Genomic DNA, 14,559 nt, shown 5'->3' on the forward strand with positions numbered 1-14,559 from the left:
AATTATTAGGTCGTAGTTCTGTCAAAATTTTCCAATCTTGGTTGATGTAAGACCTACTTCTAGGTCATTTTTCCCGAACTTGTTACATCTGTAATCCCAGTGTCTTTGACAGATATCTAATCTAATGGAAATTATTATCCAAATGCTTTCATCTTCATTCAAGTATTCATTCAATTACGCTGTTGGGCTATGAAGAGTTAGTCCATGAGTCATTCTCATCATATTTCTATCAAATTCTTATCAATGTTTTCATCTTTCTAAACTTTCAGTTCAAAGATGCCTCCACGTAAATCAACAAGACGCAATCCTCCCGCACCAACTCCACCTACTCCTCAATTTGATACAGCAGCTCTAAATGCTGCTATAGCTGCGGCTGTGGCTACAGCCATGGCTGAATATCATTCCTTAAGTTCCACTGGAGGAGGGACTCCTGTTCCGACTATTCAGGTTGAAACCCCTGTGCGCTCGAGAGAGTGCTCCTACAAAGACTTCACAAACTGCAAGCCATTGTCCTTTAGGGGAACTGGCGGAGTCATTGTACTCTCACAATGGTTCGAGAAGACAGAATCAGTCTTTGAAATCTGCTCGTGCCCGGAGAGAAACAAGGTCAAGTTTGCCGCTTGCACCTTCGAATCAAAAGCCCTAACATGGTGGAATAGCCATGTTAAGTCACTATCTCTAATGGTGGCAAATGATATGGGCTGGGGCACCATGAAAGACCTCATGATTGAGGAATATTGCCCGAGAGGCGAGATCCAAAAGCTGGAGGAAGAACTTTGGCGCCTAACCATGAAGGGCTCCGACATCGTCGCATATACCGCCAGGTTCTGTGAACTGGTGGCCCTCTGTCCCAACATGATTCATACAGAGGGAAAGAAGATCGAGAGATATATATATGGGGGCTGGTGCCACCATACCAGGGAAATGTATTGTCATCACGCCCCACTACATTTGATAGTGCCAAGCGATTGGCATAGCAGCTAATTGACCACGGGGTTCGTACCCCGGCTGCAACAACCACCCTGGCCATCTCAGAAACCGCCAGAACCGCAGAGTCCAAGCGGAAATTCTGGGATGACAAGAAAAAGAAGAAGGTTGCCAAGAAACAGCATATCGTGGCAGTTCATAGTGCGATAACACCTGCCACTGCTGCTGCTCCATTAAAGCAGTATTCTGGAAGTTTGCCACTATGCAACAAGTGTAACTACCACCATGTGGGAGCCTGCCGGGAAATGCAGTGTGTAAACTGCAACAGGAAGGGGCACACAGCCCGTTTCTGCAAATCTCCGGTGAGGCCAATCACCCAAGTCCCCGACGCTGGAGTGGGCCAAGCTTGCTACAATTGTGGCGATGTGGGCCACTACAAAAGGAACTGCCCCAAGGCAGGGACTGCCGGTGGAGTAGGAAGAGTTCTGGCTATAGGTCATGAGGAGGCAGTTGCCGACCCCACAGTGGTCACTGGTACGTTTCTCCTCGACAACTCTTATGCTTGTATACTATTTGATAGTGGAGCGGAGACGAGCTTCGTGAACCAAAAATTTGCTCATTTACTTAAGCAAAAATCACAAGCACTCAAAGAACCGTTCACAGTAGAAATGGCTAATGGGAAGACAGAGAGCACTAGCTGCATATTCATAGGGTGTACCTTAACCTTAGATAGCCATTCATTCTCGATCGATCTCATGCTGGTCTCAATTAAAAGTTTCGACGTCATCATCGGCATGAATTGGTTGAGTTTTCTTCATGCCGACATCATGTGTTACGAAAAGGCTGTCCGCCTTAATCTTTCGTCTGGCGAAACCCTAGTAGTATATGGCGACAAACCCGGCACAAACCTTCGTATTATCTCGAGCATTCAAGCTCAGAAATTCTTGCGAAAGGAATGTCGCGCATTCCTTGCTCATGTGGTCGATGTGAACCAAGGAACGAAACCTATTCAGAACATTCCAGTAGTACGCGACTTTCCCGACATCTTTCCAGAAGAGCTACCAGGATTACCTCCGCAACGACAAGTCGAGTTCAGAATCGACTTAGTTCTAGGGGCTACTCCCGTAGCCAAATCGCCTTATCGTCTAGCACCTGCAGAGATGCAAGAACTATCCTGTCAACTTAACGAGCTGCTCAGAAAAGGCTTTATAATACCGAGCTTCTCACCCTGGGGAGCTCCAGTCTTGTTCGTCAAGAAGAAAGACGGATCATTTCGTATGTGCATCGACTACAGGGAGCTCAACAAACTGACCGTCAAAAATCGTTATCCTTTGCCTCGGATCGACGATTTATTCGATCAACTTCAAGGGGCAAATTTCTTTTCCAAAATTGACTTAAGATCCGGATATCACCAACTATGAGTGCTAGAGGAGGATGTTCCGAAGACGGCCTTCCGAACTCGTTATGGGTACTACGAATTTGTAGTGATGCCATTCGGATTAACAAACGCACCCGCAGTATTCATGGATTTAATGAATAGGGTGTGTCGTCCTTACTTGGATCAGTTCGTCATCATCTTCATCGATGACATACTTATCTACTCTCGAAGTAAGGAGGAGCATAGCCAACATCTGCGATTAGTCTTAGAAACCCTGCGCGCGGAGAAGCTTTATGCGAAGTTCTCGAAATGAGAATTTTGGATCCGACGAGTCGAATTCTTAGGGCACGTGGTTAGCGAAGAGGGAATCCACGTGGACCCATCCAAAATCAAATCCATTGAGAGTTGGTCAGCACCGAAGACGCCTACAGAAATTTGTCAATTTCTAGGCCTCGCTGGCTACTATCGCAAGTTCATTCAGAACTTCTCCCGCATTGCAAAGCCTCTTACAACGCTTACCCAGAAGGGCGTACCCTTTGACTGGGAAGAAAAGCAGGAGAGAGCGTTCCAAACTCTCAAACGAGCCTTGTGCACCGCACCAATACTATCCCTCCCCGAAGGGATAGAAGACTTCGTTGTCTATTGCGATGCATCGAACCAAGGTCTCGGATGTGTTCTGATGCAGCGAGGTAAGGTCATCGCCTATGCGTCGAGACAGCTGAAGACACATGAGGTCAACTACACGACCCACGATCTTGAACTAGGAGCAGTTGCTTTTGCTTTGAAGATCTGGAGACACTACCTGTACGGTACGAAGAGCACAATCTTTACAGACCACAAGAGCCTGCAACATATATTCGACCAGAAGGAGCTCAACATGAGACAACGACGGTGGGTCGAACTACTCAGTGACTACGAATGCGAAATTTGTTATCATCCCGGCAAGGCCAATGTAGTAGCTGACGCCCTAAGTCGGAAAGAATATTCTGGTCGTAGAGTCAAATCATTGACTATGACTATCCATTCACACTTATCCACACAAATACAGGCAGCTCAGCTCGACGCTTTGAAACCTGAAAATGTGAACAGTGAATCCCTTCGAGGGATGGATAAGAACTTGGAAGTCAAAGGTGGCGGATCCTATTATCTCATGGATCAGATCTGGACCCCGAGACTTGGTGGTTTCAGAGACTTGGTCATGAGCGAGGCGCACAACACTCGTTATTCCGTCCACCCAGGTTCAGATAAGATGTATCTGGATCTTAAAAAGTTATACTGGTGGCCTAACATGAAAGCAGAGATTGCTACCTTCGTAAGTAAATGCCTTACTTGCGCAAAGGTCAAGGTCGAATACCAGAAACCCTCAGGTCTTCTTCAACGGCCTGAGATCCCAGAATGGAAGTGGGAGCGGATCACTATGGATTTCATAACCAAGTTGCCCAAGACAACGGGTGGACTTGATACCATATGGGTCATCGTCGACAGATTGACCAAGTCCGCACACTTCCTGCCTATCAAAGAGACAGACAAGATGGAGAAGCTTACAAGAACTTACATTAGAGAGGTTGTACGACTGCACGGTGTTCCTATATCCATTATCTCAGACAGAGATAGTAGGTTCACTTCTAGGTTCTGGCAGTCGCTACAAAATTCCCTAGGAAATAGGCTGGATATGAGTACAGCCTACCATCCGCAGACAGACGGGCAAAGTGAGAGGACTATCCAAACCTTGGAGGACATGTTACGAGCCTTGGGAAAGCATGGGATACTCATTTACCCCTTGTCGAATTTTCCTACAACAACAGTTATCACACAAGCATAAAGGCTGCTCCATTCGAGGCCCTCTACGGCCGCAAGTGCAGATCCCCTCTGTGCTGGGCCGAGGTGGGTGAGACCCAGTTAGCTAAGGGACGAGTTCCTGAAAGCACTCTCACAGGTCCGGAAATTATTCGGGAAACGACGGAGAAGATCGTTCAGATTCGTGAACGATTGAAAGCCTCCAGAGACCGACAGAAAAGCTACGCTGATAAACGAAGGAAACCGTTGGAATTCCAGGTGGGCGACCGTGTTCTATTAAAGGTCTCACCCTGGAAGGGCTTAATACGCTTCGGAAAGCGTGGAAAGCTAAATCCAAGGTACATTGGGCCTTTCGAGATTCTTGCCAGAATCGGCCCTGTAGCTTACAAACTTAACTTACCGAGCGAACTCAGTAACGTACATTCTACCTTCCACGTCTCGAACTTGAAAAGGTGTCTGTCCGACGAGACTCTTGTAATCCCACTCGACGAGATCGAGATCAACGAGAGCCTCAACTTCGTGGAAGAACCAGTAGAGATCATGGACCGGGAGGTCAAGCAAACGAAACAAAGCCGCATCCTGATAGTGAAGGTTCGCTGGAACGCCAAGCGAGGACCTGAATTCACTTGGGAGCGAGAGGATCAGATGAAACTGAAATATCCACGTCTTTTTACTTAGTTATCTGTAACTACTTATTTGCTTAAATTCTAATTTCGGGACGAAATTCCTTCTAAGGAGGGGATGATGTGACAACCCGAAATTTCTATTCTGTACAACATGTCAAGTCAATAGAAGTCAAAACAGTTACTGTTAAATTTTCAGACTTTTTGGAATAAGTTTGAGTATTTTAGGATTAATACTTTAGGAGATATCAGGAGAGAGGATTCCCTAGGGTTTATTGTGCAACAATAAAGTCCCGACACATCAAAAGTTTAGAGTTTACGGCCTAAACTTGGTGTTTATGGCCGTAAACCCTAAGGTAAAGGGGTATATAAGTGGCACTTAGCCATTTTTAACACTTTTCCACTTTTTCAAGAACAAATATCAAACTCTCTCAAGTATCATCCAAGTTTTATTCAAGATCTTCAATCTAGTAAGTGTTTCTAGCCCTTTTGAGTTAGTATATCACTTAATCTAGTGTTTTAACACACTTCTATCCGAAAAATTAGTCCAAAAGGCTTGATCTTCAAGTTTCACCAAGAACACACACTAGTGTTCTTGGACTTTTGGCTCATTTCAAGCTTTTATATTGTAAGTACTCCTATCCTAGAGTATGTTTAAGCTTGCTACACTTCATTATAACAAGAAAACACCCAAGAAACACCAAGATCAAGGTGTTTACGGTCCAAGATGTTCTTGGACCGTAAACCTTAAAAAGGGTACCAATGTGTGCCCTAGCTTACCCTAAGCCTTGGTAACTAGCATAGATCCCTTCATTGATATGTTAAGGACTTGGAAACATCAAAATACCATCATCCATAAGGGTTTACGGCCGTAAACCCAAAGGGAAATGGTATTAGGGCCGTAAACTCCATATAGGAGTGAAATGGTGCCCTAACTTCTTCCTTAGGCTTATACTTCATGAGGAAACACTTCTAAGGACATAGAAACCTTCAAAACACAAAATGGTCAAAGAAGTAGGAGTTTACGGCCGTAAACGCAAGGGTTTATGACCGTAAACTTAAGGATTTATGGTCTCCAAACCGTAAACTCCCAAAGAAGGTTCCCTTGAACCCTAAACCCCATAGCTTGGTCCTACAACACTTAGATGCAATCCTAGGGACTTATAACACTTATAAAAAGTGTTTAACTTGTCTTAGGATGTATTAACTTTACAAATTAGTTGTTTAAAGACTAATTGAATACATATATGTGTATTTATATGTTAAATAGGATCATTGTGTGTGTACAAGTCTTCACTTGACACTTAGCAATCCTATCTCTTCAGTTCATCCAAACCACTCACTACAGGTGAGTTCATACCCCTTAATTAACCTTTTAAATGTTTTTAAATGCTTTTATGGGGGGATACAAGTTGAACAATTATAGTTATTATATCAATCACATGTGATTAATAACTACCAAACAAATGGTTTTCTTACTTTTCAAACTGTTTATCAAACTGTTTTACCTCAAACTGTCTTACAAACTCTTTTACTTATCAAATACTTTTACTTAAACTCTTTTAAACTTATATTCTGTGTATCTATATAGATATAGTTATATAAGTAGGATTGAAAGGACTTAGGACTGCTAGCCTACCTTACTTCCTGTTCCTTGTTTGGTTGTGGACTTAGGGTATCAAGGTTAGTTGTCCGAAGGTCGTTTAAATCCTAGTTATATATTATGTGTATTTATATAGATATAAAAGGTTATTTCTTTCATTCAGTTCCATGCCCTTGGGTAGCAAGGGTATACAAACATGTTCATACATTGCTAGTAAGCTACCATAGGGGTAGTTTAGGAAGATACTATTACTAGAACAATGAAACATACAATGAGTCAGTTCATACATGAGTCAATACATACTATGATGAGAAACAAACATAAAACAGAGTGATGAGAAACAAACAATAGACACTATGACGAGAAACAAACATACATGCTAGACAGAGGAAGAACGCACAATACAGCTAGCACACAATTCACATAACATATACATTAATACATTTATGTGAGCCATTAAACAGGGCATGGCACTACCTGCCATGACTGTTTTCGTATCAGAATCTCCTTAATTGGGGAGCGTATGAGTTTGTGTATAGATCTATACTGGATTGACTATCCTACACCTTGCTGCTCGCTACAGTGGGACTTGCAAGTCTACGGGTGCCAAACGTCATTTTTACGGCATCTTACATTGTCGTTTTACTATAGAGTCGGTAGCAAGATACAGGCCAATCACATGTTACCTTAAAATATACATTTGGCTTAAGGTAGTTAGTACTGTTGGATTAGGTGTCTAAGCCCATAACTATAATTGGTATGTACTTGAATTGATAGCAGCACAGTCCTTTTGGGTTGCCCTCAACCTAGCAACTGGACAAGGAAATTATGAAAGGAGAGATATTAATTTATAAGATTAATGAATTAATATAAATGATTTATTAATATGTTAAAAGATTAATATATTAATTAGAAATCATTATGTTTAATTAATTGTTAGCCAGAAATTAATCAGAATTGATTTTGGGGTTAAAAGAATTAATTATAAAGTGCAGGGACTAGTTTGCAATTAACTGATAGTTGAAGGGAAGGATCCAGAACTCCCTTGGAAGGGGGTGGATGAAAACCCTAGGGGAAACCCTAGAGAATTCGTCCAAGGAGTCCAAGATAAGGCCTTGGGTCTTGCTTAGGCCCTAAGCAAAGGATAACTAGGGTTTTCCCTAAACCCTAGTTCCCTCAACTATTTGAGGAGCCTCCTGGCTCACATTTTAGACTACTCATTCTTTGGAAGAATACCTTGGCCGAAATTGCATACTCCCTCCCCTCTCTCTTCTTCTACTTTCCTTCTTGCTAGTCATTGGGTGTGATTCCATTAGAGGCATTACACTTGTGGTACTAAAGCTTCCAAGAAGATCAAGATCAAGATCTAGGGAATATCAATTGTTTGCTATAACAATTGAAAGGTATGTAAACCCTAAACCCTAGTTTGTTAATTTCGAAATTAGCCTCTCTCCTCTAGGGTTCTTGTTTTGCAATTCAAAGTTGTATGTTCAATAGTTAAAACATAGATCCAAAGTAGGTTGCATGTGAACTTAGGAATTGTTTTCTAGTTTATTTGTTGTACCTAAATCAAATCAGTGGTATCAGAGCCATTGTTGTTTTAAATTGAATTGCTACAATTGTTGAATTGCAAATTAGGGTTTATAGCTATTAAACCCTAAAGGCCAAATTTTCGATTTCTAGGGTTATGGATCAAAGGGTTTTTTCGAAATCCCTAGCCTCCAAAGAACCCTAATCGAAATTAGGGTTAGGGTTTTGAAAACCCTAGCCTCCTCCCTTGTAAATTTCGAAATTGCTATAAGTTTTAGGGTTTCTTGTTTTGGATAATTGTTACTTAATTAGATTAATTGGATAATTATCCTTACCCTAATTTTCGAAATTTAGAGGGATAAGGATTAGGATTAAATTAATTGATTAATTTAATTAGATAATCCTTACAAGATTTAATAATTTGATTAATAGTTAATTAAAAGATAAATATTAAATCTAGTTAATTGGTTTATTTAAATTTAAATTTAATAGTTTGAATTTCGAAATTTATATAAACCCTTGAAGTTTTAAAATGTTTTAAAACACACCCTATATATGTATTATGATTAAAAGTTTAATATTATATATGTATAAGAATATGGTCAGTCAAATCGCTAGTATGTCTCATTCACGAAGCTAATCTATAAGGGGGGTATAAGGAAACTGCCTATAAAATGGTAGTTGAATGGGTGTCCACTCTCACCCACCGCTTCCTTGATTAGTGGAGGGTCGTTACAGAACGGATTTGATAGGACAACTACTTCTCATTAAAAGTATAATGACATTAAAGAAAGTACTAGAACATTATTTTTAAAATCCCAACTCTAGTTACTTTAGGAAAAATGTGAAAAGTATGCTAATCCATGAAATTGCACATTGTGCTTTATTGGTCATTAGTGGAGCGTGTGTGGTTAACCAGCACTCTAAAAGGCACCAATAAAAAGTAGTAATGGGTATCTCATAATTGTCATTTTGATGGAGCGTGTGTGGTTTACCAGCACATCAATAGTTAATGATAAAGACAATGAGGTTACCAAGCACATTTGCATGGTTATTCACATCTTGTTTGTGATCCTCGGCATCCCAGTCACAAATAGAAGAGCATAATCTGAGATCAAAACATGTCATTGAACAGTTTCAATGTATCTCAAAAGAATTAGGAATTTCACTTCGTTTGTTTCGTCTAATGGTGGAATTGGTGAATCGTCATTCACCTACCTTTATGAAATTTGCACTTGGATCTCGGCATCCCATTTCTAAGTTGTGAATCTTCATAGTTGGATCCTAACCTTGATATTATATCTTTGGGTTATTTTATTAAGGTATCTTGAAATCTAACTAAAACTTTCTTTCTTTTCAGATGTCTACTCCTGGAAACACTTCTGCTTCGTCCTCCTCCAACCAAAACTTCTCTTTGCTCAATATCTGCTCCAAAGTCGTTATGGATGGCTCAAACTATAACGATTGGATGCGCAACATCAAGATGGCTCTTCATTTCGAGAACAAAGAATATGTTCTTGAAAAGGAGCTCAAAGAGCTTGATGAGAATGAAGCTACTCCTGAAGATCTTGCTGCCTACAAGAAACATTACGATGATGCTACCAAAGTGGCATGCATCATGGTGGCAACTATGTCCCCAGAACTGCAGAGGTACTATGAGGACTACTGGCCTTTCGAGATGAACAAGGACCTTATGGAAAAGTACCATAAGCGAGCTCGTCAAGAAAAGTTCGAAGTAGTCAAGTCACTCATGGCTTGCAAGATGAAAGATGGGGAGTCGGTTGTGTCACATGTGCAAAGAATGCAACGCTACATAGAGCGTTTGGTCAAGCTCAATATTCACTTTGATGAGGAATTGGCCATTGACATGGTCTTGAACTCACTTCCTGAATGTTATGGTCAGTTTATTCTAACTTACCATTTGAACAATACTGAGCAGACCTTGGCCCAATTGCACAACTTGTTGCAGACAGCTGAGGTAGGGATGAAGGGTAAAAGTATACCCTCCACACCTACGAGTGCCCCTGTTTTGGCTATTGGACAGGGAAAGGGGAAAAAGAGGAAAGGTCCTCCCAAGCAAAACTGGAAGAGCAAGGCTCAAGCTGGGTCATCTAGTAATGGCCCAAAGGCTAAGCTCAATGGTTCCACTCCCCATGTTTCTGATCCAAAAGAGGCCGTTTGCTTTTACTGCAATCAAAAGGGGCATTGGAAGAGATCTTGCCCACAATATCTGCAAGATATCAAGGATGGCAAAGTGAAGCCATCTTCGGCAGGTATTTACACTATTTCTGCTAATAACTCATTATCTTCTCGTTCATGGATCCTTGATACAGGATGTGGTTTTCATATCTGTTCTGATTTGCAGGGTCTAAAGGAAAGTGAGGAGATAGAGCGAGGAAGGATAAACCTGATCATGGGAAACAGAAAGTCTTCACCAGTAACCAAGATCGGGGTTTATCAACTTCTGCTTAGTAATGATGTTAGATTAGATTTAATAAATTGTTGCTATTCGTTTGAGATGACGAGAAACATTATTTCATTTCATGCATTGTTCAGACAAGATTTTACATATTCTTTTAATGATTTGAATGGTTCAATTTCTGTTTATAAGAATGGTGTTTTTATGTTTGAAGCTTTGCCTTGTAATGGTGTATATGAAACAGTGACTTGTGTTGATAGCCTAGGAAATAGTGTACTTAATATTGACTTGTCTAAAAGTGTAGACAAGGTATGCTTGTGGCATTGTCGTCTTGGACACATTAACAAGAAACGCATAGCCCAACTCCAAAAGGATGGAATGTTGGAATCATTTGACCTAAAGTCAGATGATATGTGTGAATCTTGTCTTTTGGGAAAGATGACAAAATCACCATTCACAGGGTCTTGTGAAAGAGGTGAAGGTCTGTTGGATCTCATACACACGGATGTGTGTGGGCCCTTCAGATCAACTACAAGAGATGCTAATCGATTCTATGTGACTTTCACTGACGATTATAGCAGATATGGATATATCTACTTGATCAAGCATAAGTCAGAAACTTTTGAAAAGTTCAAAGAGTTTAAGCATGAAGTCGAAAATCAATTGGGCAGAAAGATAAAGATACTTAGATCTGATAGAGGCGGGGAGTATCTTAGTATCGAGTTTAACGACTATCTGAAAGAATGTGGGATAGTATCACAATTGACTCCTCCTAGGACGCCACAGTTAAATGGTGTAGCTGAGAGGCGTAATCGAACCTTGTTAGACATGGTTCGTTCTATGATGAGTCGGGCTTCGCTTCCCATTCACTTCTGGGGGTATGCCTTAGAGACAGCCGCCCACATCCTCAATCTTGTCCCTACAAAGAAGGTTGCCAAAACACCTCACGAAATGTGGACAGGGAAAGTTCCCTCGTTAGCACATATTAAAGTCTGGGGTTGTGAAGCTTTCGTAAGACGAGAGACTCACGACAAGCTAGCAGCTAGAAGTGAGAAATGTGTTTTCATTGGTTACCCAAAGCAGTCTTTTGGATATTTGTTCTACAGGCCTAGTGAGAACGTGGTCTTTGTAGGACGAAGAGGAGTCTTTCTTGAAAGAGAGCTCATATTCAAAGAGGACAGTGGGAGCACTATTGACCTTGAAGAAATTCAAGAGTCAGCCAATGAAGGAACCTTAGATGACACTAGCACTCAACCAGAGGAAACAGTTCCTGTTGAACCAATCGATAACTCATTACCTCTTAGAAGATCCACTAGGGTGAGTGTGCCACCTGAGTTGTATGGTTTTCATATTACTTCAGTTGGTGACACATTCATAAGTGACAGAACACTGGTAAACTTAGATGAACCAGTCACTTATAAGGAAGCAATGGCAGGCCCAGAGGCTTCCAAGTGGAAAGAGGCAATGGACAGCGAGATTAAGTCCATGTATGACAACCAAGTTTGGAATTTGGTTGATAGTGCACCAGGTCGTAAGACAGTTGGGTGCAAATGGATCTTCAAGAAGAAAACAGACATGGATGGAAATGTGCACACATTCAAGGCTCGACTGGTTGCAAAAGGTTTCACTCAAACCCCAGGGGTTGACTATGATGAGACCTTCTCACCAGTAGCTAAGATTAAATCTATTAGGATATTGCTCGCCATAGCTGCCTTTCATGATTATGAAATCTGGCAGATGGATGTCAAAACTGCTTTCCTTAATGGGAAGTTGGCTGAAGATGTTTACATGAGTCAGCCAGAGGGTTTTGTTGATGCAAAGTTCCCCAATAGAGTGTGCAAGCTTGAGAAATCCATTTATGGATTGAAACAAGCATCTCGCAGTTGGAATCTTTGCTTCCATGAGAATGTCAAAGAGTTTGGTTTCTCTAGAAGTGAAGATGAGTTTTGTGTGTATATCAAGGCTAGTGGGAGTATAGTAACTTTTCTGGTGTTGTATGTCGATGACATATTACTCATTGGTAACGACGTTCCAACCTTGAAAGAGGTTAAGTCGTGGCTTGGAAAGTGTTTTGCTATGAAAGACCTTGGAGAAGCTGCCTATATTCTTGGGATTAGAATATTGAGAGATAGAAAGAAGAGACTAATTGGACATAGTCAGAGCACATACTTGGATAAGGTACTAAAGAGGTTTAGTATGGAAAATTCCAAGAAGGGAGAGCTACCTATCCAGAGCAATACCAAATTGAGTAAGACTCAATGCCCGAGTACAGATGTTGAAATAGATGACATGAGTCGTGTACCTTATGCTTCCGCTGTCGGATCGATCATGTACGCTATGACATGTACTCGCCCTGATGTGGCATTGGCTTTGAGCATAGTCAGTCGCTATCAGGGAAACCCAGGTAGAGCACATTGGATAGCAGTTAAGAATATACTCAAGTATTTGCGAAGGACAAAGGACTGGGTCCTTGTGCTTGGTGGCAGTGATACTTTAAGAGTAGATGGTTACAGTGATGCCAGCTTTCAGACGGATAGAGATAACTTCCGTTCTCAGTCGGGCTGGGTGTTTTTACTGAATGGAGGAGCAGTTACTTGGAAGAGTTCCAAGCAAAATACGGTGGCTGATTCTACTTGTGAATCAGAGTACATAGCAGCAAGTGAAGCGTCGAAAGAAGCAGCTTGGTTGAGGAACTTCATCGGGGATCTCGGAGTTGTTCCAACCATCCAGGAGCCTATGGAACTGTTTTGCGATAATGAAGGAGCGGTTTCCTTGACAAAGGAACCGAGAGATCATGGTAAGACCAGACATATCGACAGAAAGTACCATTTCATCAGACATAGAGTTGAAGAAGGCCATCTTATAGTAAAGAGGGTGTCATCTGAAGATAACCCAGCAGATCCCCTCACAAAGGGTCTGAGTAGGGCTGAGCACATTCAGCATGCTCGGAGCATAGGACTGAAAGATGATATTAGTTTTAGTAGTTAGATTAATTCTGAAACTTGTAACAAAGTAAATGTAATTGACTTTTGGTGATTAAATAATAAAGTATTATTTATAAGTTTGGTTTCTGCCTTTTGTCAATTGTTTATTATTGTGTTTCATTTTTGCATGTTTTACTTCCCGAATAATAAGATTATTCAAACTCCACAGTCACTCATACTTTTGGAAGTAAGTAGTGAATTAAGACTGTCATGAACTGGATTGTAGATTGTCTAAGGATAGACATGGCAATAGAATTGCTGCAACGTTCATGAGTACTCAGAAATTGAGATTTGAGTACTGGATAAACCCTCGCTCAGAGTATCACTTCATGGAATTTATCACGAGTAATACTGAGACGATAATATCTTATAATCTTGAAACGAAGATATATGAGTTGTAATTTACAAGTCGGTCATGCATTGGTGATACGAAAACGCATCAGTAACTTGGTGTTATAAAACGTATTGTCATGCATAATTTGATGAGTAAAAGATACAAGCATATGAGTCAACGTTTATTCGTTCCTTTTGCCCTAACCGGAAAAGCGATATCTGTGGGCCCCTCGATGATTTGGTGTTGACTTATGTGTTGGGCCCAGCCAGGACTAAATTGATGTGTTCGATTAGAAGTCCTTTATCATCACAAATCAGAAATCGGGAAACATAGATTCTGGACAAAGAGATTGATTAAATTCCATGTCTTATGTCTAGGGATATCTTGCAGAACGAAGGATTATATGATCACTTATCTTAGGACACATAACTGACTGGGTCAGAGTTCGGCAGCAGCTTTTTGGAAGCTACAATTTGCTGGTCAAATTTAGAAGGCATACTAGCAATTATAGTTACAGACTTATCCAAGTGGGAGACTGTTGGATTATGTGTCTAAGCCCATAACTATAATTGGTATGTACTTGAATTGATAGCAGCACAGTCATTTTGGGTTGCCCTCAACCTAGCAACTGGACAAGGAAATTATGAAAGGAGAGATATTAATTTATAAGATTAATGAATTAATATAAATGATTTATTAATATGTTAAAAGATTAATATATTAATTAGAAATCATTATGTTTAATTAATTGTTAGCCAGAAATTAATCAGAATTGATTTTGGGGTTAAAAGAATTAATTATAAAGTGCAGGGACTAGTTTGCAATTAACTGATAGTTGAAGGGAATGATCCAGAACTCCCTTGGAAGGGGGTGGACGAAAACCCTAGGGGAAACCCTAGATAATTCGTCCAAGGGGTCCAAGATAAGGCCTTGGGTCTTACTTAGGCCCTAAGCAAAGGATAAC

The sequence above is a fragment of the Lactuca virosa genome, chromosome 6 (assembly GCF_052849685.1).
Source record: "Lactuca virosa cultivar CGN04683 chromosome 6, Lactuca_virosa_CGN04683_v6, whole genome shotgun sequence".
In the NCBI taxonomy this organism is placed as follows: domain Eukaryota; kingdom Viridiplantae; phylum Streptophyta; class Magnoliopsida; order Asterales; family Asteraceae; genus Lactuca; species Lactuca virosa.